The sequence below is a fragment of the Zonotrichia albicollis genome, chromosome 6 (assembly GCF_047830755.1).
Source record: "Zonotrichia albicollis isolate bZonAlb1 chromosome 6, bZonAlb1.hap1, whole genome shotgun sequence".
Taxonomy (NCBI): domain Eukaryota; kingdom Metazoa; phylum Chordata; class Aves; order Passeriformes; family Passerellidae; genus Zonotrichia; species Zonotrichia albicollis.
Genome location: NC_133824.1, coordinates 34,923,885 through 34,947,996, shown reverse-complemented (window position 1 = coordinate 34,947,996; position 24,112 = coordinate 34,923,885). Strand labels below are relative to the sequence as shown.

At 38.2% G+C, this 24,112-nt stretch overlaps 1 protein-coding gene across 5 annotated transcripts in view; it reads right to left on the bottom strand.

Moving 5' to 3' along the window:
• Positions 1 to 7,294, bottom strand: part of LRRC4C (leucine rich repeat containing 4C) — a 484,719-nt gene extending 477,425 nt beyond the window's left edge. For 4 of the 5 annotated variants that reach the window (XM_026794919.2, XM_074543192.1, XM_005480138.4 and 1 more), the window contains exon 1: positions 6,635 to 7,293. The gene's annotated coding sequence lies outside the window, so the exon portion shown is untranslated. Of the gene's footprint in view, positions 1 to 6,634 lie in introns of all 5 variants that reach the window. The other variant, XM_026794930.2, reaches the window with a different exon arrangement.
• Positions 7,295 to 24,112: the final 16,818 nt, after the last annotated feature.

Genomic DNA, 24,112 nt, shown 5'->3' with positions numbered 1-24,112 from the left:
TTGAATATCAATGACAAAGGAGGAAAAGGGAAGCTCACAAGTCAGGCTAGACTCTCTCTCCCCTACCATTCATCTAAATCACATGGTAGTTACAGGGCAGGAAAGAGCCAAAGAGAACCAGGGCAATCCTTGTTCCCCGAGACCACTTTGCTCTCCAGTAAAGAGCACGGACACCGTCCTGCGGGTCACAGGGAAACAAGAAATGCAATGAGCAATGCTACCACACACAGCCCACTCCACTGCAAACACCCGCTGCAAATTTCAGAGGCACAAAGCCAAGTGGAACAGGTGTTACATGAAACATGAAGAGCAGAAAGAAACATGTTTACTTCCTGATGACAGGTCGCATGTCTCCAGCCATACACTAACTCAGTCACATTCCTCTGCATATTCTAGATCTGATAATATAAAGCTATGAATAATTTTTTAGTTTCTGAAGATGGTCAAAGTTTTCACACTTTGGGCATATATTTTTCACAGAAGACCTGATTCATTACATAATAACTGCCTTTGTCAAATATTCTGAGGTCTTGTTCATGATCTCCAGATACCACACCATTTTCTTTTCCAGTAATGAAAATACCTACCCATCCAGTTCTATTACATGATACAAATTTTCAATGTATTGGTCACTTGATTTGAAGCCATTTCTGAATACTTAGGTTCTTGCATACCTGCTTAGTAAATTACCTCCTCTGTGTGCCTCAGTTTGCTTCCAATTCTTTAATTCAACTGATCTTAACTATTTTTAGTTAATGAGAGGAATGATTGCATATCTGAGCAGATAAAGAACATGACTTTGATATTACAACCCAATTGCAGTACAATAACTGAAGAGTCTTTGAAGGGGTAGCACTTCCATGAAATTTTGTTCTGACTTGAGTTTTATTTTTACTTAATTTATTCTTCCTTTATTTAAAGAACTGCAGCTCAAATTTCCTAGACAAATGCAAGCCTTGAGTTTTCAAGGCTTTTTTTCAAGAAAGTTCCAAATCTCTTATGGAGTTTTCATAACGCCACTGCTGCTATTAACCTTATTCAAAATAAAAATGGAGACTTGAGACCTGACTTCTTTCTGAAGCATATGTTTGAGAAGTTTAAAAGAACACTCTATAACCCATTTTCTCCCAGCCAAACTGCCGAAATCCATTTTGCATGCAAAATTAAAACTTTCTTCCACATGCAGTCTGAACAATGCAATCCCTATTTCTATTCTTGCAAAAATAGGAAACTACTTTTGCCTTGGAGGTAATCTCTAAGTTCATCTTTTTTCACCCTTTTCTCTCCATTTATTCCTATTGAACTTTCTGCTTTTCAGAAGGCAGCTAGTCTTGCAGGTTTTAAGTAAGGAGATAATTTCATTTCAACATGCATAATTTTCTTCCTGAAATAACCAACAGTATCGTGAAGATTTATAGGTTTACATGAAATGCACCCCTATGAGAGACTCCAGAGAAAATGAAAAATAGGTTGAAACAAAAGGCACCCCAACATGAGAACCTCTGTTGAAAGGTTTAACCCTCAGAACATTCACCTTCACTTTGTCCCTTCAACTAACAATGCTTTCAAGAATGTTTAACTGATGAGCAGTAAGTGGTGAGGGGGAAATCACACAGAGGAAGAGGTGCCATCCCTAGATTTACATAATCATACCAAAATGATGTCTTTAATGTATTTAAATAAGCTAGTGATGCACCACAGCCAGAATAGAAGGATTGCTGTTCTTTCTCATTTGCCAATTTATTGTTGGGACACCAGAAAAGACAGTAAAGTTTATACACTGGTAGACAAATTTCAAAAAGAGAGCAAAGAGCCTACAAAATACATGCTCACTCCTTGACAGCCCCATGTTGCATTTTCTCCTACAACTAAACAAGAGTAAGGAGAGGGCCTCTAATGCTCCCACAGGAAGTTAAAAGAAATTAAGGAAACATTTCCAAAAGAGTGTTACTGCCCTCCCACTGCATTTATTATCTTTCCTTCATACAAAGTCAGCTGTTTCAGCAAAGTTAAACAGAGATTGACATCAGTCCGTTCTTACTTTTGTAAGCAGGACAGACAATAGGACCAGAATTATTCTGTAGTTTACTAGTACATGCTGGACTTGATGGGTCCTTGACATAAATTTAACCTACCAAAACATCATCTAAAAATACCAAAGAGATTGGAATGGGCCTCATGGAAAAATCTGCTGGCCACAGGTCACAAGCTCAAGGATATGTAAAAAATGCATGAAGACAAGCCCTTTACATCTGCAGTTATAAGCTTCACTGAGGCACGTTTTTGTTTTATATCTTTGTGTTCACCTCTGCAAGGCACACAATACAAATAATACTTACCACTGATGGCCAGTTGAGTAAAGAAATTTTGTCAAATTACAAAACAATTGTCTGTGCAAAAAGTTTCTTCAATATGCACTGGAAAGAGACCTAGATTTCTTGGTACAGTTCTGCCTCTGCAGTATCTGTTCTGAGAAAGTCTTCAGTCTTCAAAGAAATCTCTGCCCACCATCCTCCCCCAGGATCAATAGGATTCTACCTTATGTAACCACTCTAAGTTTGGCAGCAAGAGCTCTTACACAGCAGCATCTTGCAGATTGTGAGAGCACCAAAACGCTAAGTTTCCTCCTTGGCAATATGAAATGTCTGTTGAAACTCAGCATTCCACTGGGTCATTTGATCTTCACTTTGAGAATTTCACCATCGCTGCTTGAGCAGTCTGAGATGTAAGAACCTCTGGAAGCAGATTCCCACCTGCATACATACCATGCTCTCAACCCTACTCTTTTGGGCCGCTCCTGAAAGCCACAATGTCTAAAACATTCTCTCATTTTTAAAATTTTTGTTATACAACTAAAAAGTGCATGCACTTCCACACTAATTTGAAAAAATATAAGGAACTCTTACTATTAAAGGATGCCTCTTTAGTTACCTCAATCTGTGAGAAGACAAATAATAAATAGCATCACAATGGGTGTCTTCCCAAAACAAGCTAAAGAATTAAACAAATCTCCCAAATAAACTTCACTTTCACACTTCCAACTAGGAATACTGAGATTGGTTTTAGAAATTACAATTAATTTGGTTTAGATTCAGGACTCTTAAGCAGCATATAATCTACCATATTTGCTTACTAGCTTAGGAAAAGGAATTTTTGTGCCTCCTTCACTCCTAAACCTTATCCTTTGACATAGAATGAAAAGAAATGGGAAGGAGAGTAAAAGAGAAAGTGGGAAGAGGGTGGGGGGGTGTAGAAGGCAATTTACTTCATTCACCTAACTTATCAATTCAAGGGATGTATTTGTAACTTCATTTTTCTTCAAGTGTAAAAAGTAAATTTTACTTACTATTAATTCTTTTAAAGAGTTAAGAATCCAAAGTCCACCTGCATGAATTTCAAGTGATCAGAATATTTGTCAAAGTAGCATGCAGTTATAAGCAATATGTTCCTGAAAAACTACTCTTTTCTGCCTCCTTATTTCAAAACCAGGCCAGTGTCATCACATCAGTGTAAGATAATATTACAGACCAACACAGTGAGTCAGCAATCAAAATGATGCTTTCTGACTTCCCACAGAACTTTTTCTTTTGGTTTAAGTCCTGGAATTGCTGGTACATCTCTCTTCCATCCTCCCCTTACTTCTATGCCACTGCACTGCTTCAAGATTGCCTTACCAATTGTCAGTCCAGCTTGTTCCAGAAGAAAGAAAGAATTCATGTGTAAAGTATCCTGGGTCTTAGAAATGCAGAAACATGTGCTGGAGAAGGTTAGTGCCTGGTTGGCTGACTTCAGCAACAAGAAAAGGAAGCTGCTCAATTAACTGGAACTAAGTGAAAAAGAAATTTCTATTATCTTCTACTTATTCTTAAAACAACATTTAGACAATTCAGTTCATGAGAACCTCATTGTACCCATACTCCTGAGACACTTCACCTATGACACACTTACTGCAAGATCTGTGCAGGCCTTCCTGCCAAATTCCAGCAAGATGCACAAAGCACAGTGGATTGAGCTCACACAGGCAGTCAAAGAGTACAGCAAAGAAAGCATCTTACACATGAGGTGAGACTGAAGGCATATGGGGCATTACACTATGACACAAAATTTAAATTCAAGGACCATTAAAATGAAACAACATTCCTTTTATAGATTTGACTACTCATTTGGGTTTTTAAAAACAAAAAACCCCCACATGGTCCAACTGGTGCTAAAGCCTGTTCCCACATAAAACCTGCTAAAAATGAGTATTATAAATTTCCGCTCTTACCATGAGAATAACAAAAGTATTAGAAAATAAAATGGATCTTGTAATAACACCTTATGTTACATACAATATCATGTATAAGAGATGCCAAAATAACAATTGTGACAGTATAATTAAGAAATCAGAAGCAAAATCCCAGAAAAGTTCTAATGAAAATCTAAGCCAACACAACTGGGGGAACATGGGAAGAGAAGCACAAGGTTTCCTCTTCAGGAAACGAGAGCCTGTTAAAATGCCAAATAACCAGCATTTGCTTTAGTCCACAATATAAGGAGATAATGAAAAAGCATGACTACATAAAAACAGATGATTAATAGCAGCTGGACACTTTAAAGAGTGATGACATACTTCTTTTCCAGCATACAGGCTACTGCTCTTCCACTCAGTTTGAGGCAACACTACTAAATTTTATTCCATGTATCAGAATATACAGAAATGGAAGTGAAGAAAAATGCATTTCACATTTCTGCCTTTTTTGCCAGATCATGAAAGTTTCATCTCCAGGCAGAACATTTGTCCCCTGCTTTCATCCAGTCAACATCTCTGCTTTGATAGTCTCATTCAATACTTCAAATCTAAAACCAGGGTAAGGCTCTAAAAATCATGAGTTGTCATCTTTTCTCACGCACACTTTTTTTTTTGGCCCTCATTACACAGAGTCTGTTTCACATAGTTAAAACACAGCCTATTGCCTGGTGAAGTAAGATTCTGATGCAGCACACATTTGGGGCTTGAGTAAAGTACAACGTGGGAAAACTATGGAAAACTGCATCCTGCCCAGAAAGAGATCTGGTTGTCATAATCATATACAGTAAATGCACATGCAACACAGAAGCATCACTTCCAGAAAATGAGGGGAAACACACCTATAACCAGTTCTCCTTTCTTCCTTAATCCATCCTTAAAGTTATTATGCAAAACCAGTGGGAAATAGAGGGACTGACTGACAGGATGCAATAATATAAAGTGATTTGATTACTCTGAAGCAGAGCCTTTTCATTAAGTTTTTAGCTTTACAACACAGGATCTATTACAAGGGTCATTATAATTCTTTGTACCAAACAGATCATCCTATCTAATGTGTCTTTGTATTTACAATTCTGATGTAATTCCCCTTTTCTTTGCATACACACACAGAAGCACCTGAACATCTGGTTACTCAGTAGAACTCTATGTTGATCCCTTTCTTTTTACAGTACATATCCAGCTATGCAGTATTTCAAAAAGAGATACTGTATTGTTCAGCATTAGTCATTCATAGTCATTTAATTGAAAAGGCATGAGTACCTAGCAATTGCACTTGGAGAATGAAGCATCTTTGAAATGTATTTACAGATTTGCTTACCTCCTTGGGAATGCTAAGTACTATCAGTGCAGCAATAAAAAAAAAGGCTCAACTACAAGAGCTCTGATTCTACTGTAGTGCAATGGTATTTTATTTATATTATTTAATGGAACGATGGGAAAGGCTAAAGCAGTCATACTGTTACAGCAGAAACTGCATTGTGGAAGGGGGTGCAAGGGGAAGCAAAGTGCCAGGCTGAAATACTGAGTAGCACCAGAGCAATACAACTGATAGATCTCCAGAAATTCTGGAGTGCAATGAACCATGCTGGATGAAGCATTTACTTTCATCACCTGAGTGCTTACAGCACCCCCATCCCAAAAATTAATGGCCCACAAAAACCCATTTGTGACTGGCACTTTATACCATAAGAGTTATTACTGTTTGGTCCTGCATATTGCATAAATTCTGTATGCCAAAAAAAAAAAAAAAAAAAAAAAAGCAGCATTCAAAAGGTTAATGAGAAGCAAACAGATGAACTTCATGTAAGTGGATGCACAAATCCACAAATTTCTATTCTGCTACCTTCTCCTTCAGCTAACAGCAGCAGAAACAGCTTTGTGCTTACATATTCATCATTCCAGAGCTGACTGAAATGCAGAGAAAAAACTAGACAAGATTTATGAAAATATGGAGGCTTCTATTGAAGATACTGTACGAGCTATATTTTTTGCCCATTCGAGATAGTTCCCAAATATTTTAGCTTGTTTAATAAAAAGATTTCTCCTCCTAGAAATTCTAATACCTTTGAAATAAAAGGAGCTTTATAGTGCTATTTAACTAACATTTTCCAGGAGCCCTATAGATTATTATTTAGCAAGCATTTTTACTGTGCAAATGGCAGGGGAAGGAGAAAAAAAAAAGCAGAAAAGGAAGTAAAAAGGGGATGCAAATCACAAGCACAGACTTTACAAACACCATACTCTGTATGCACCCAGTACTAACGTTTTAACCTTTTTCCCCTACTTTGTGCAAGCAGGAAACAAACAAGGAAACAGAAGGGGTGGACAATCCCCTGGACTTACCTTTAGTACAGTTCCTCTATAAACTTCTCAGAGAGAAATTTAAATTCCTCCAAGTGGATATGATTCTTAAAGCTTTTCTCTTTCTCAAGTCACACAGAAGCAAAACAATTAGTTTTCAGAGGTTCCATTTACTGCTCTTCCATCCCCAGCAAAATGCATCCAGGAGACTATGCCAAAAGTAAGCCCAGAACTCAAAGGCAATTGGAAAGCGAGTGTAGGGGGTTGCTGAAGGATCAGATTGTGAAATTCAGTAGCTTGAGCACAGAAATATCCTACTGTACAATATACCTGGCTTCTTGCTCACCAAAAAACTGTAGTGCAAACTGTCAGTAGTAGCCTCCAATAGCTGCTGTGTGTGCTGCAGATGGTATGTCTCACTGTTACCTTCCCAGATGGGTAGAGGATTCAGAGAGCAGAAAACCAGGGGGTCGCCTCCAAACCAGGTGGATTGCCAGCCACTCATTCACTCAGTCCAATTAATCAAGACAAGAACAGCTCAGTCACCGGAGGTATCTCCTTCCAGGGTGCACAGGATTATGGCAAGGTTATTAATCTTGCTTTGCTGCATCCCCCCCACCCCCTACATTCAGCAGCCTGCACCGAGATGATTGCCAGCTCTGTCTCTGTCCCTGTTCTACTGCATTTTGCTCAGCCCTCTGTTGCTGCAAGTGAAACACAGAGGAGGGAGGAATACTAATAAGGTGGTTAGCTACAGTTTCTTTAAGGCATTCTACATACTGCGTGCGTGTGTGTGTATGTGCATGTGTGTGTGCATTTTCCATGGGGCAGTCTGGATTTCTTGGCAGCTGAAATAGAACTTGTTTCTACATCAAAGTCTGAATTAATCTGGATTATCACCTAATGAATACCGGAGCCAGCAATTGTATTTTACTTAGGATAAGAGGAGGGCACTAAATGGTCTAGAAGATTAGGACAGCAGCAGTGGTTATAGGGGGAGGGAGTGGGGGGTTGGTAGTGTAGAAACCACACTACAGCGAGAAGAGCATAATCAGTTCGAAAATTTGCTCCAAACAGATCATTTTAGCAATATTTAAAAAGTCATTCTTATATCCTGAACTACTTGGGATTTTAAAATCAGCATTTTATTATCCATCTTTAGATTAGGCAGCGATATGCAGAGTCAAGTAAATATTTTTAGAAAAGAAAAGACTTCTAGCAGAAAAGGAAAAAATTAGAATGTCAGTGAAGGCAGACATCCAGCACTGCATTTACGAAGGTGCTTGAAATTCCCTCCTTTAGTGAGAATTGTTTTGCCAAAACCTTTCACTTAGGAAATGAGTTTAGAGTTCTCAGTCCAAGAACCAAAACAGATTTTGCTTTTATTACCTAAATTACTGACCTGCATTGGTTCACAAACCTGAGTATTCTGCTGTGGTAAGTACAAGTCCTAGCTGTAATTCACTCATGAAATAGGAAAACAGACATATTGCCTTTGCTTTCCCACAGGTAATTCAGACCCTCTGCATCAGGTTCAGGATGCAAACACTGCTGTCTCACTTGTCATCCATAACTTCAGCTTTTTGCAGCAGATGACACTTCAGACTCCTTCAGGAGACTGAAGATTGAGACCCCTTCAGAAACATGAAAACAAAAATAAACCATTCCTCAGAAGCAGCTCTGGGATTACTACAGTAAATTATAACTATGAGGGACTGTTAAGGAACCAGTTCATGGGTCTGAGCAGCCAAATACATTTGACAGAGCTCCCTAAAGAATGAGCTACATGAAATGAGTTTGGTGCTTCATATCACAGAAAGAGCTACCACTACAGGTTTTAGCAACCAAACTGTAATTGAACACGGTAGAAGTGCTTTGGGAGTTTTAGGTACAGCAGCCATGGAGTAGCTGGCAAAGCAGCCTGCATGCACTGACCGTGGCAGTTTTACTGCTACTGTAGCACAAAGGACTGCAATGTAACAGGGCAAAATCCATAAGCACCGTGGCCTCAATATTTAGTACTAATGTGGAGTAAAAATCTTCTACTGCTAAGTAAACTCTGCAGTTTTAACAGCCAGTGAACTTGCAAAGCCACACAGCATGATAAGGAGGCTGTGGTACCTGGGAAGAGAAATGTAGGACACAGTTTCAGAAGATGGAAGACCTGCACTGTTTTACAAATGACACATAACCACTTGGGCTTTTGTTCACTTCTTCATCTTAAATTGTTGTATAATTTAAATTGAAAATTACTTTTTTATATGAAAATCCACTGTACCAACAGGAGAATTAGTATATTGTTACTGGTTTTTACTTTGCTGCAATTATTTTGCTTCTCCACCCCAGCCTTTCTTCACCCTCCATTGTATTCCCAATCACTGCATAACATCCTCTGTTGCTGTTTTCTTGACTTGTGGATCTTAGAGAGTATTCTTGCTCATCCACAAACATAAACATACCTATTTACATAAGAACATGAGCAGCCACACCAGCTTGGACGGAAGGTCCATCTAGCCAAAGTTTTGCCTGCATTGGTCATGGTCACTAATCAAGGGAAGCAAATGCTGGCATTTCCCAAGTACACTGTGCCAACCTTCAATTATCTGTGCCACAAAAAAATCAGAGATAGGAGTGCTCTGCACACTTTAGTATGCCACTCACAGATTCATAGTCTTCTATCATAAGCAGCCTGGACTCAGTTCCTCATGCTGAGAGGCCCTGATGCATTTACCTGCCCTTCATACTGACTTTGCTCTATTCAGTCAAACACTCCGCACTAACCTTTTCCACCTCATGCAGTGACCAAAACGCCACAGAAGTCTAGCACTACACTGGCACTTCCTACTTTTAGAGTCTATCATCCCAGAGCACATGTTAATGAAGCTAATGCCAGGTTCTGTTTTCTAAGACTGTGGTATGAATAATTTTGCTACTCTCAGATTAACAAGTTCATCAGGGATATAACATCTATAGTTCTAACTAATCAGCTAAGGTTTCATAAGGAAGACCTCATGCCTAGACCAAAGTCCATTGTGGACATCTTTCTTCATGACCTTTTACTAGGTGCAGTCAGAATTGCTTGAGTATATTAAAAAAAGCTCCAGAGGTAATTAAATCTATTCATAAATCTAATATTTACAATCCATGGAACTGGAACAACAGCAAAAGTAATTAAACTGACTTGCATTCTAATTTCCATGACACAGAATGCATGTTAAAGAAGAGCAGAAAGAGAAAGATTAAATTTTGCCCAAGAATAAACTGGTATCTTCCAAATATTCGTCATCATAGTCCCAAAGGTGCAGGCAAAGACTTTTGTCCTACCTCACCTGTCCTTATGTCATTTTTAAAGCCATACTACCTGCTAATTACTTTCACATTAATCAAAAGGAAAAAATATTCTTTGCACTTCAAGGGGTTTTTCTTGCTGTTTGATTTCAGATTTTTTTCCCCAAAAACAGGCTGCATATAGGTCATCTCATCACCCTCCTGATTACAACAGTCTTACAAACATCTTTGGTTTTGTTCCCCCAATTTGGTTAAAACAAATGCAGTTTACAATGCAATATAAACCAGGTGGATATACCACTCCCCTCCCCCATCCCATCTCCAAAGCGGGGGGAAAAAAAAAAAATGAAGCTTGACTTCAGCTCCCCCTCAATCTAGCCCTCACCTCATTCAGCTGAATTTGATGACCTGTCAGTTAATATCAATGTCACTCCTCTGAAAACTTCTGAAATTCAGCACAAGTGAAGAACACAAGTTTATAGCTCAGCAAAGCCCTCAACAGAGAAAATACTGACCCAGCACACATGCTCCCACACAAAAATCCTCCAAAAGCCCCTCAAATATTTTTCAATATTTCATTTTATTATTATATTGGCATCATTTGATTTAGTGATGCCCCATATTCCATATGCTATTTGCAACCAGTTCCCTTGTTTCCTCTTAATTTCCAGTTCCTTTGTGAAGTAATGATGATATTTATGAGTCTGATTCCCACACTGAGAAAGCATTAGCAAGACTACAGCAGGAGTCAAAGATGACCCAAGAGGTCCCTGAGGACAGGGTGAGGCTGGCACCCAGTACAAACATCCCTGGCTGATGAAGTTTGAAGAGTTACAGCTGCCAGAGTACACACTACCCCCAATGAGCACCCTAGTGACAATCATCAGAAGAAAACAGAGCAGTTTCTCATCCACCATTTGGCTTGGCACAGTCCTAACAGAGTCAGGATCAATGGGTGCTGTAAATTTATGCACCGGCCTCAAAGCTACAGGGACTGTGAAGCAGCACATGCAGCTTCTCCTGCCTCTGCTAGAGGGCAGTGGCAGCTGCTCCTAAGGAAGCCCAGCATCCACTGCCACTGCTGGACTTGAGACAGCTTCAGACCTGAACTGCGCAATACTGAGGCTTTTGGAAAAGTGATCACAGTGATCTTTCTCCTGGGAGTTGTGGCTGTTATTAGCCACAAATATTTTTAGGAGAAAACAGTGAAAGAAAGTAGAAAAGCAAACAAGAGAATGTATTACCTGGAGAAGAGAAAAATTAATTGCCAACTAATTTAAGAAATATTTGCAAAACTTATATTCAAGATCAGTGGTAAACAGATTTCTGCTGCTACAAGAATCTTGCAGACAATCTGTCAGGGTCTATGCATTACTGTTGCAATAGACATATGAGTAATAGCAATAATGGTATCATCTTAAACCTTTCCTCCAGGGAAAAGGTACAACAGCAAAACTGCAGCAAACACATTCTTCATGTTCTTTATATCTTAAAACTCACAGTCATAATCTAGTGAGAAACTCAAGTGAGTTCCTCAGAACTTGAGAAACACGCTAAGTACAATATTTCATTATTTACTGCCCTAAAATAAAGACAGGCTTTTCATATAGTGGCAGTTTGCTTTTTTTCTAACCAGCTATTTTGAAAAATTGAGTAGCTTATATTGTGGGTATTTTTAGTTCCAATAGACTTACCATCAAGTTCCAGTCTTCTGCCTAAAAACTTTAATTCAGTGTCACAAGCCTGTAATTTCAGATTAATTCTGCAATGCTGAAATACAAATCATAATCACTTTGTTTTTGTGCTATTTGGATGCTATTATTTAAAGACAGATATTCCAATCCTAATATCTTAAACAAAAAAACAAACAAAAAAAAAAACAAAACCAAAAAAAAAAACAAAACAAAACAAAAAAAAAAAAAAAAAACAAAAAAACCCGAAAAATTTGATGAAAAAATCAGAAGTAAAAAAATAAGTACATGTTTCTTTATCTTTCTTCCTTCAAAGGAAAGACATTTAAAGCCTTGTTTGAAAGCATGAAAAACAAAGTCTGTTTCAGAAGTTCAGCTCATGAGACTTATATATATATATATATATATATATATATATATATATATATATATCTCAAAAAACTATGTCCACAGACTCCAAAGCTTAAAATTGTACACAACTGTTTATATTCTGACATATACCTGTTCCCCCACAACAATTCCACTCCGTTTCCAAAGGAAATTACATTTTTTCCTCTCTTGTCAGCAGAGCAAATAAACTTTTTTTTTTCTTCCTTTTTTCTGTCCTTCAGCAGCTACTGCTGTAAGGAGATGACACAGATCCAATACACAGACCCTCAGCCTGAGCTAACATGAGCATTCTTTGTATATTTGCTTACATTTCTCTGGGACCATTGTATCTCTTCCTTCCCTCTAGAGAAATGGGTTTCAAGAAGTGTGCAGTACATCTTTTAGTGAACAGAGACAAAGTAATAGTCTAGACTTTATTCTCACATAATTGTGCACTTGCTAAAAACATCTGGATTCCTGGCATATATAGGTAGCCCTAAATACTGATCACTGTTTATGAAACAAGATGAAAGTTACTAAATTAAACTTAAACATCTTGGATTTATCCTGTGCTAAAGAAATACTGATATAAAAAAGACCAGGGTATGGCACTAGCTTATTTAAGTTCCCTAGAAGAAATTATTTTCTAAGCAGCTAGAATATTTTAATTTGAGTTTTTGATTTGGTCATAACTCTTTTCATGACCTTGAACTTCGCATACATTCAGGTAAAAAAATAATTAAAAGAGAAAAATTGGAAGCTGTGATTGAACATATATCTTGAACCAGTATTTCAATTCTCAAATGCTTTAATTGTCCAGGAGCTTTGGCTAACCTCTCTGTACTGCTTGTGCCTACCAGCACTTTTTTATTTACACTAACTCAAGTTTTCTGACTTCAATTAGGAATGCCTAAGGTATGGTTTTATCAATATTCCTGCTCTCGAGAGACTCTCATTTTCCCTATAGTGCCAACTTCAGGTTTCCTTTCAAGTCTCACTTGTCTGCACAGGAATTTAGAAAACCAGCTTGAGCAGTAGTGGGACTAACATTGCTAAACAAGGCGAATATCAGAATGAGTGTAAAATTAGTTCTCTTTGGTCACAAAGGTGTTCTTTCTGTGTTTATCAGAACACTGTTGTAGATTACCAAAATGATTGGGAGAGTTCAAAATGTCTTCTAGTAGGCTTCTGACTGCACAGTATTTTACAAAGTTGCTTTAGAATATTTACAAAGTTGCAAGCTGACACTAAAGTCATTAAACTTTGTTGGCATACAGAAACAAATTACAGTGAATCAAAATTAAAAAAAAAATCTAGATTCAAAGAAAAGACAAAGATCTCACCCCTTTGTGAGTTTTATATTCAGAAGAGTTTTGTGACAGCAACCCTGCTCTTTCACTCATCAATGCAATTTCGAAAATGGCATTTAAGTCCTTTATAGCTTGACCCAAGCTGGGCCTGAAATAAGACATTTCACTTTACATTGGAGACAAAGGCTTGTGACCAATCAAGATATCAACAGCTACTGCAAAATTTGCAAAATATAAGCTATTTTCACTTCAAAACAGAGATACTTAAACTATTAAACTAAGCATTAATAAAACACAACTGTAGTTTTAAGACCTTAAGGGTTAGTCCTGTGCTCCATGACAAATCAAGTTCACACATTAAGGTGGAAAGCCTTAAGAAGAAAATAGTTAGTATTTAGGCTGATCAAGGAACAAGATCTATGAGGTCCACCTCTCTCAACCAAGTAAACCTCCTTGTTGCTGCACTCTAATGTACATTCACTGGCTTGCAGTCTAATTTTAAAGTATGAACAACGGGGTCCCCATCACTTTCCAAGTGAGACTGCTTGAGAGCCTAAAAGATCTCAGAGTTAATGCTGTAAAGATCCACTGCATGAGCACTGAGTTCTATTACTTTAAAAACATATGCTGATAGAGGATGTTAGACTCAGATGACTCACTTTCCCATTAATCAATTTTCATCAGCCATTATAGCCATATCCCTCACATGCAGTGAAACATTTTTTTGCACAAGATTTTCCTTTCCTCTTTATACTAACACCTACATATCACCATGGGCAACAGGCAGCAAAAGATATCCTTACTTGTGCTAAATGTTAAGCTTACAAACAAGAGATCATTTTGGACTTAAAGCCATCTTGCTTTTTTCTTTCTTATTGGTCTCAAAAAAAGAGCATTTAAGTACCCTTAAAGACAGCAGTCCTTTCACTTGCGGTCTTACACCCAAATTTTTTCTCTCATAATCCCTTTATTGTCACTGTTTGCAAGAGTTCGTACCTCAGGGCACTATAATTTCTTTTCTTTTAGGTACCTCTATTTGTGAGTAGAAGACCAAATTCTCCCAGGCCCAGAAGTGCTTGAGTGAGTAGTTCAGACAGATTGATTTCATGCAGGTGTTTTTGTTTGATATTAGCATTAGCAGATAGTTAACTACTATTAACCTGCAATCACATTAGGGAAAGTACCCTGGCATATCTGTTGTCATGCAAATAGAGAAGCTCCAAATAAAATCTAAAGGGTTCAAAGACCTATTGGTGACAACCAGGAGAAAAAAATCTTTTAAGTTTAACCCTAGAAAAAAGTGCTTTAGAACGTTAATCACCTGTTCTTATTAATGCTACCTCCATATTCTTGACAGTCTAGAGCAGAACCATGATTTGTTCTGCTTGACAAATTTTGTTCTGTACCTACTCGATCAGGATGATACAGAGATGAAGGTTTCCCTGTACTGCAGCCAACACAAAGATTCAAATCCCATTTCTACCTTGATCCCCTGTGATAGGAAAGATGTATGCTAATGTCTTTCCAAACAATTTGATGGATGAAGGAGTGAAATGGGTCGTAATGTCTCTCCTAAGTTTGGGCAGCAGGTTTGTTGCAGAGCTTAGGCAGCTTGGTTCCCAAAAGAGACAAGGGCCTGTACAGGCCTGAGTTTCTGAATTTTGAGATAAAATGGTAGGTTCAAGGGCAGACATGGGGTAGGGGATTCGGGGCTGTACCTTCCTGATACCTCAGCCAGCGAGGAAAGGAAGAGGGAAACATGCACAGGAGTCTAGGATAAAAGGAGGCTGTGCCCCCCAAAACCCCATGGCTGTGTGCCTCAGTGGACTCTCTCCCTTTATTCGAATGAAGTTGCAGGACTCTTGTGTCCTTTTTGGACATAAACCTCAGGCATTTGTGGATTTTCCTGACTCCTGCTTGCCCTGCAGTCAGCTGCAATTATTGCAAGCATAACTAAGAGAGCCTGAAATGGCCCATCAAATATATTTTGGATATGTAGTGAAAACTTATGGAAATGGGTATGAGCTTCCTCCTACCTGCCATTTTGGTGAGCCTGTTCTCTCTGCCATGGGTGAGAGAGAAAACAAAAAGAGAGCAAGGGGTGGGAAGAAAGAAGCTGTTACAGAAAAACAACTCCCCATGTTCTGTGAAATTAGAGTAATGATATCTCTGAATGACCAGAAGAACCCCAGAAGACATTGACTGGAGTGGTAGTGTAGGACAGAAAAACAAGAGGGGAAAATGTTGAGGGAGTAGTGAAGGGAGAGATGGGACAAGCCTGAAAATTTGTGACTGAAAGTCAGACCCCTATAAGACTAAAACAAATACTACTTTCACATGAATGAAGGCTGAAGGATTAAGCAAGAGACAAAGCACAATTAAAGGCTTCACAAGCTACAAAACAAGAGAGGAAGTAAGCATCTTAGAAAACTTGCATCAATATCCTTGTTTAGAATACCTCAAAGGAATCCAGCCAAAACTCACTTCCTTCAATAGCAGATTACTCCATTAATAACATTCATCAAAAACAACTCACATGCATTTGAAGACTCAGTAGGGTCCAGTGGTTTCCAGTTGCTACCACCATAGCAGTTTGTTATATGACTTTGGCTCAAAAACAAATAAATACAAGCGATTCATAATTTAAACTAAACTGAAAGTAATTTGTGTGAGACAAAACACGTGCTAAGTTGTCTGAATTAATTCAAGAGTAAGAAGAGAAAATCTTCTTAAATATTAACTTTATTTAGGTCGTTTGGAAACAAAAGACTGGCAGGAAACATAAGTCTTAGAAGCATATGTAAACATATAGACACAAAATAAATAAACCCTGACTTCTAATCAGGAAAGTTATTTTACATAATAAAAAAGCTTTCAGTAAGAAAGGTTAGATGAAATTAAAGTAAATAAAAGTTTAAATTGTAAAACAGAAAACTATGCATGATAATCAGATAATTTTCAGCTTTGGAAATGTCATTCAGAAGAAATAACATAAGTCCTAGAATAAGCCTCACTTGAAATGAAACCGGACAAAATAAGAGTTCAATGGTGAATAATCTTATGCAAGCAAGGGGCATTAGGTGACTAAATAAATTAACTACTTTCCATTGCTAGCTTCCATGAGCCAATGGAGAAAACCCAAACAGCTGCTTCAGTGTTGGAGAATTTTGCTCAGAAATGGCTTAAAAGGCAGCTGAGAGGAGCAAATTCTCACAGCCTGTTTCTGTAAACAGCAGAAGTTCTCAGGTTGTTTTTAATAACAAGTAAATATCTTGTCCTTGGATAAGGTATGGGAAAGCAAAAGTGACAAACATGAAGGCCTTGAGAACCTTTCATACCAGGGTTCTCAGGCAGTTTTCTCATAACAGGTAAACATTCTATCTTTGGCTGTTTTGGGAAAGTAAAAGTAAGTTTTGAGAACACGAATCTTGGTATTGAAAACAAAAGGAGGGGTTGGAGTGCAATCTCTGACCTATGATGAGCTCGGATTTTGCAATATGTATGAGCTTAATTAACACTGTTATAAAAGTGACTGATTGAATCAATAAAATTGGAGTCGATGCTGATCAACAAGGGTGGGTCGTCTCCCTTCGCTTTCAACACTGCAGTTTTTCAAAAAGACATAAGTAAAGAAGAAAAACAAGGATTTTGTTGCCTCTTGAAGAATTAGACACTCTCTAACAAGAAAGCATTAATTTATATATTTTTTTTAAAAGGATAATGCACTAAACTGTTAAAAAGTATTGATATTACCATGCATAATGAAGGTTATTTGATTATAATATTCACTCTAAACAAAAACAAAAAACTTTAGAAATACTCTCTCAGTGAGAATTTTACAGAAATGCAGCACTTTTGGATTATACATCTCCTGTCAAGTACCTCCTTCAGGCTAAGCAGTTTGGAAAAATTAATTCCAAAACTTCAGAAAGCAAAAATTACAGTAAAATTACTTTGATTTGCGAAGCACAGTGTAACAGCTAATCCAGTGAGCTTTTCTAGCATACTGGGGCTTTAGAATAACTTTTTATTTAGCAAGCAACACTCCCTGGCATCAGACAATTTCCACCCATATTTGAAAGCATTACAAACTTGTAAGACAAACATGCAAAACCTAAATGCACCCTGTCGACACCCATCCAACAGAGTGCTATTTGAGCCGGCAGCCAGGCCACCAAAGTGTGGAGGCCAAAGTGGCTGAAACAGAGGGAGTTGAGAAGGACTAAAAATTACAGAAACATAAAGCTGAATTTGCTTAAGTGATAAAAAGGAAAGAAACAGTACGCGTCAGATAAGTCCAAAGGACTAGAGTACTCCTCTAAAAATTAGAGGATGCAGAGAACTTACAGCTAGGAAGAAACCAGGTTCCCCACGGCCTAAGTGACTAACCCAGACAGTGTCCTCTTACAGAAAATGCACGTTTTCTCGTGTGGTGTTTCCACACAGTTATTTTGGGTACCCCACTATACCAAATATAATAAACTTTTGCACAGGCTTTAAACATAGGTTATTTAACCTCAGAAAAATCTACAAAACATACTAATGTTCCCTGAGCATAGTCGCTTTAGATACCTGAAGACGAAGAAGAATTTTATACATCCATCTTTTTCATTTCCATGCATCATTCCATAATCAGTATTTTCCATTAGGTAGATAAAGGCAATTTAAACACAACACCACATATGCATTACTCACCAGTCCTACATGCAGACTCCTCAGGTGCTTCTCAGCAGTTTTCACAGAAAACTTTTCCAGAGCCAGGAGCCCTTCCCCAAAAAATACAACTCTACTAGCAGGTCTGATCTAGGCAATGATTTTCAGATGCATAGAGGAGGAGAAAACTCACAAACATTCTGTATTGGCTCAAACTCCTTTTATCACTGCAAGCCCCTAAGTTTCCTCCCAGGCAAAAAGCTGCACCTACTCCCACTCAGCTGAGCACTGATTGCTGCAAGTACGGTCAAATATGCGCCACCAGCTTGGCCCTGATCCTTCACAGCTGCTGGTAGTTAGGATGTGCCAAAGAGCATGAAATCCAAAATCTTGATCTCCTTATATCGTGGCTCTGATTTTTTTAATCTGAAATGTTCTGAACTTCTGTTCCATATTAAAATAGGCATCATATAACCTTATTATAAGACAAGAACAGGGAAAAATAACAGCAGAATATTAGTAGTCATTAAGCTCTCAGATTGTTCAAGGATAAACCCCATGGAAAAGCCTTTTGCTTTGTGATTCTGTTCCCAGGAAGTCAATTGAAACAGGTACAGTGAATAAGGTGCAAGGTCAGGCACAGCAAAACCACAAGTTTAGCAGCATTTAGAAAAAAAACAAGTGATGCAGCCACCAGCATAGAAACACTCAAAGGTTATTCTTATAGCTCCAGCTAAACCACAAGGAAATCTTTAATGGGTGGGACACTAGAGCTACTCATCACTTGTGTCATAGGGGGCAAGATTTTTGTGCCCTCTGCTTCCCCATTATGTGGCATTAAGAAGTCATCACAGCTTGCATGTGCTTCAGTTATGCATTTGTTACTTGCTACTAATGAGGCATTCTTAGAACTTGTATTTCTGTTCTTTTATAGATCAGTGTTTGAATGATCTCACTAACGAGCTTATGGAAATTCCCAGTGAAACTTTTGTTTCTGCTATTTGTGCACTCACAAACCTGCACCGGTTCCCTGTAAAAGACAAATGCTGCTGTAAGGTACAGTCTACTGATAAGCTAGTATAAGCTTTTTTTTTGCCTCTAATACTTACTGATATAAAACTGTATTTATCAGCTATTTCTGTGAACCTACATATAAACACATACCCACACACCTAGAGCCACATAAGATTAATCCTGTGACTACACTGGCTTGATTGTTATCCTATAAATTTAAGCACCTGGACTGAGCTGCTCAGAGCAGGAAGCTACAGAGGGCTTAGACTTGTGGAGGTCTTGCCACATTTTATTGAGTTACTCAGTGCAGCTGAGCAGAAATATTTTAGCCCCTTGAAAATAAAAGGTAGAATACCTCAGCCCATATAACTTTTACAGATAGTTATGCCAAAATAATTTTTGCATTCACTCCCTTCTGGTAAGGCACAATACAGTTGTGTATACCTGAGTCCAGTACGGCACTGAGGGCAAATTGTCTTTAAAAAAGTAGTCTTAGTTCAATAATTCTCTTCAGAAAAAGTTTCATATTCAAAATGTCACTGTAGAAATCACTGTAATATATAAAATCTTAGGACTGTTGGAAGATTTTATACAGATAGTGAAGGAAGAAATGTTGTTTTACACATCAAGGGATTTATTTGAAGAATACTACTGAATGCAAAAGTATTAGCATTCGGCAGTATTCTTCAAATAGTCCAACTTTTGTTAGTCTCTAATTCAAGTAAGGGTATTCATTCATTGCCACATGTTGCAAAATGAAAAGAAAATTTTTGTATAGTTGTCTAAAAGTAGGATAGCAACTGAGGGGAAAGGGAGGAAGGGGGACGCTATACACCCAGCTGAAAAATTCAAGTTCAGAAAGATTTTGTTTCTCATTAACAAGAGAAATATGCTTATCATTTCTCAGAAGAAGAGTACTGGTTATATATGTTTCACCTCAGGCTTTTAAAATGGCCATTTCAGCGAGCCTTTGTCTTGTACCTGGCGGCCTTGATCCTGATCTCAGTGTCTTCATTAGCATCTCCATTGTCTTTAGTAGGATTCCAGAGTTTACATCCAAATTTGCTTTTGTGATGGACAATGCAGCCCAAGTGGCAGTTCTGAAAAAGAAATGAGGAAGAACTAGAAGGAACCAAATCTTCAGCGCAAACATTGCCAGCGGAGCTGCAGCTACGACATCCACCATTCTTACTCTCAAAAAACCCAAAATTATCTTCCTGTCACAACCTATATCCATCCAGGAAGTTGCACCTCCCATTGCACACATAAACATCTTTCCATGCACTGATGCAGAAAGAATCTCACTGTTAGCAAGTGACTGAAGCTTGTGTTTCAGCCCTTCTTAATATTTTACTGTTGTTTAGCTATCCTATGTAGTAGAGATTTAATTTCATGATTAATTTTTCTGAAATTCCACCAGATATCTGTTAAAAATTAAAAAATAGGTCAGTTCTTGTTAAAATCTAGAAGAGTGTATTGCACCAGAACCAGTTTTAGTAGGAGCTGCAGCACTGCCCAGAGGAGGACATGAACTGCCCCAAGCCACTCACAACCAGTTCCAGATGGCTGCAGTGCTGGTGTAAGCAACTTACTGACCCCAAAACTTCAGCAGTGGGTGACCTGCCCTGGGGCAGAAACAGCCTTGCAGGACCCCAGCTGTGGGTCACCAGGGGAGAAGTAAATAGGAATGGTTCTGTGCTAATCCTGGACCCTGTGCTTTCCAACTCCACTCCAAAGGAATTGGGGAGCTACATGTGAAAAAAACTGAGTAAAGTTGGGCATAGGAAGTGGGGTGGAGCAGTGTTTGAGTTAAGCTGAACCTGGGGAAAGCAAGGGACAAGCCTTTCCTCAGAGTTTGGTTTGTTCTGCACATTTTCCTTCTCTCTGAATACTCAAATCAACAACTAGAAAATTGGTTTAGTTGGAAACATGATATAGCAAAAATTCTTCTAGCTGATTCTCTTTTGCTCGTGAGAGAGCCCAAAGAACTGTATGCACTTTACATCAGTTAAACTAACCCGTCTGCACCTTGCTGGTAGTCAGCCACTGGGATCACAGCTTACACAGTGCATCAACTACATGAATCATACAGACAATATATTCTTTGAAAAAGAAAGACAGAAGCAATTCTTTTTGAGAAAGCTCTGCAAGATTTGCATTTTTAAACCTGCATTTACTGGATTTTTACTAAATTTACTAAAATTAAGCAACCACTGGCTTTTCTGAAATTAGTGAACACCTAAAATTCAATGGCTTCATTGAGCTAGTCCAGTTTTAGAAGAGGGAGCTGGTTTATCTGTCACTCATCATCACCATAAAATTCTATTTGAGCACCTTCATTGATTCCATCTCTAGAATTTTGCATACTAAGTAAATTTTATTATACAATCAGGTTCTGCTCCCCAGTGTAACCATGAGAAAATTGCACATAAGAGGTAAGGAAACCATTTTAGTTGTAGAATCACTTCAGCAAGAAAATTGAAAGTCTCACAGCCTTCTTGGAGAATCACTGTTAAGACCAAGCATGTTTTGGCAGACTTGTACATCTAATACACCTAAAAAACCAAAATCTCCATTCCAACACATTTCACCTCTCTATCTGGAGTCAGAAATAGGAGACAAACTGAAAGCTTCAAAGAGATTCATTTTCAGTCTGGCTTGTGGAATGCAGTATAGAGGGTATTTGTGTTACTGAGACAAAGACATTTAGATAGCCATGAAAATAGATCTTTAACCAAGAAAGTGTTTTGCTTCCCTTCCTGATCAAGAAGTGTATACATGCACTGTATAGAAATTAAATTGAAATATATAAAATACATGCTATTTGCATATATTTTTCACCTTTCTGTTAATTTGTAGTTATCTGGTCCTCTATTTCCACAAACATCTTGAAAATGTTGCCTTGAATTGTGTCTTGAAAAGAGACAGATGTTGGTAACAAAGTGGCTAGAGAAGACCTGAGATCTGCTGAGCTTGGGTAACTTCACTAAGTAGCAGAGTACTTTGTAGGGCATTTAAAAAGAAAAGGTCTCAGTCTATCTAAGACCTTATACAATTCCTTGCATATGTACAAAACCATCCAGGGTAACTACACTCTGTTGCAGTACTATCAGCAGCATAGCATCTGTTTGCAGAAACAAAGGCCTAACTTATCAAAGGTTTTCAGGCATGTACTTTCTAATTAGTTGTCTAACTCTCAATGAAATTAATAAGATATAAACACCTAAAGAATACAAGGTGCTTTACCTACAGCCCACTCCCTAAAAACTCTAAGTACAAAGAACAGTCATTATAATTACCAGTCAAATGATGAATTCCCAGGTAAGAAACACAGGGTAAGTGAATTCTTTTAAGTACACTTTATGTGAGTGAAGAAAATGCATATATGTTGCGGTAAAGTGTGGCCATAGCCATAAAAACTTTTCTCAGTAACCTGTGATTGAAAGCAACCTGATTTAACACAGCAATAGCAAACTGAGTCTAGGCTCTTCTGTTTGCCAGCCACCTTGCCCTTATCTCCACTCGCTAGGGGTACAGTATTAGGAGGATCCTTTGGCCTGAACAAGCACAGCTATTCTTGGATTCAGTGTTTTCTTTCAGTATGTGACACTCCAATCTACATGGACATTCCTATCTCCTTTAGAGTCTATACCTAAGGTCGAACAGTGAGTTTGCTTAATGCAGATTTCAGCAGTGACAGGCATTTAGTGACAGGCATGAGATTTCCAGAGGAAGTTGACTGAATGACTCTAAGGTACATTGCCATGTTTATTATTATTATTACAGCTAAAACTGAACTGTTGTGGCTCACTTTGATTAAGTTCCAAGTCATCTTAAAAATATCACAGCATTCAGCCTTACACTGCATTTTTTGCCAATGTTTTTCATGAATCTCTGTAACACCCGCCTTTGCAGACACCAAATTGTATTTTTGCTCTATATTTCTCCCCTGTCGAAAGCTTCTCATTTACAAATGGCAAGCTCTCTACAAGGCAGCAGGCTCAAGCTTGGAAAATTGTCATTCTTCAGGTTATCCTCCACTCTCTGACACTAAGTTCTTACCTTCATCAGAGAGCTTTCAATTCCCTCCTTACTTACGGGAGATAAAAGCCCTTATATTCCTCCCAACAACAGGTTTTCATCTTCTTTATGTGCACAATAGATTTCAGCTTTCTTCCCCCAGTCTTGCCAATTTCCCTAATTATCTGTCAGTGGTGCCAAGAGCTCCCACATCTATCATTCCACAGTATCACTCCATAGTCGCTGCCACAGCTCAGCATCGCTGCATCAGCTATCTGCGCTCCAGTTTTACGCACTGACATGGGGACTGCCTCTCACAGTCAAATGTATCACTAAACAACCCTCTTTCTTCTCCTTCTAAGCAGCTCCTGCTTGTCACTTCCAGCTGTCCTCCTCTGTTGTCATAGTCCTGCTACTACAGAATTGATTTCTACATTCCTCTTGCTATTGGTATGAAATATCATTCACAGTTTAACAAATCTTGGCGACTTCAAGGCATGTTTCTCCACTATTTTCTTCAGTGTTGCTTTCTACTTGCTGCATGAATTCTGTTGCATTGTGTAATCAGTATGGTTTTAAAAAATCACAGTACCTTTCTGAAAGTTGCAGGTGAATTTGAAATACTCTAGCTTTTTAATTTGATACATTATTTAGGCAAGCATTTGCCTGTGTGCCTTTAGTGTACACACTCTGTGAATGATTAAGGGAGGAGGCGTAAAGAGTGCCTCCAAATCCCTGGAATAACTCTTGTACATAAAATTACTCATGGATGTAATGATTTGTAAAAAGAAGACCATATTTTATAGATTAGGGCTGTTCCATAGAATGCCTGGAACTGTTTTGAACCACAGGATATTAAACTATGTCAATATGCTGTTGTTTTTTAAGAGTTGAAAAGAGAAGAAAATTGCTGTAAATCAAAAAAAGTGTTTCTGAAGGCTATTATTTTAAACTCATTTGACTACTGAATCAGATAATTCTGCCAGGATGTTGAGTAGAAAGCTCTGTTTTTCAGGCTGTCCTTAATGTTTCACAGCTATTTCCAAGTAAATTGTTTTAAATGAGCAAATATAATTTCCCCAAGACATACAGTGATTTTTATGCTTCAAGATGGTCAATAAAAATGGTGAGTTACATTTAGTGGAAGAGTTGGAGTCTTTGATATTTCTCTTACA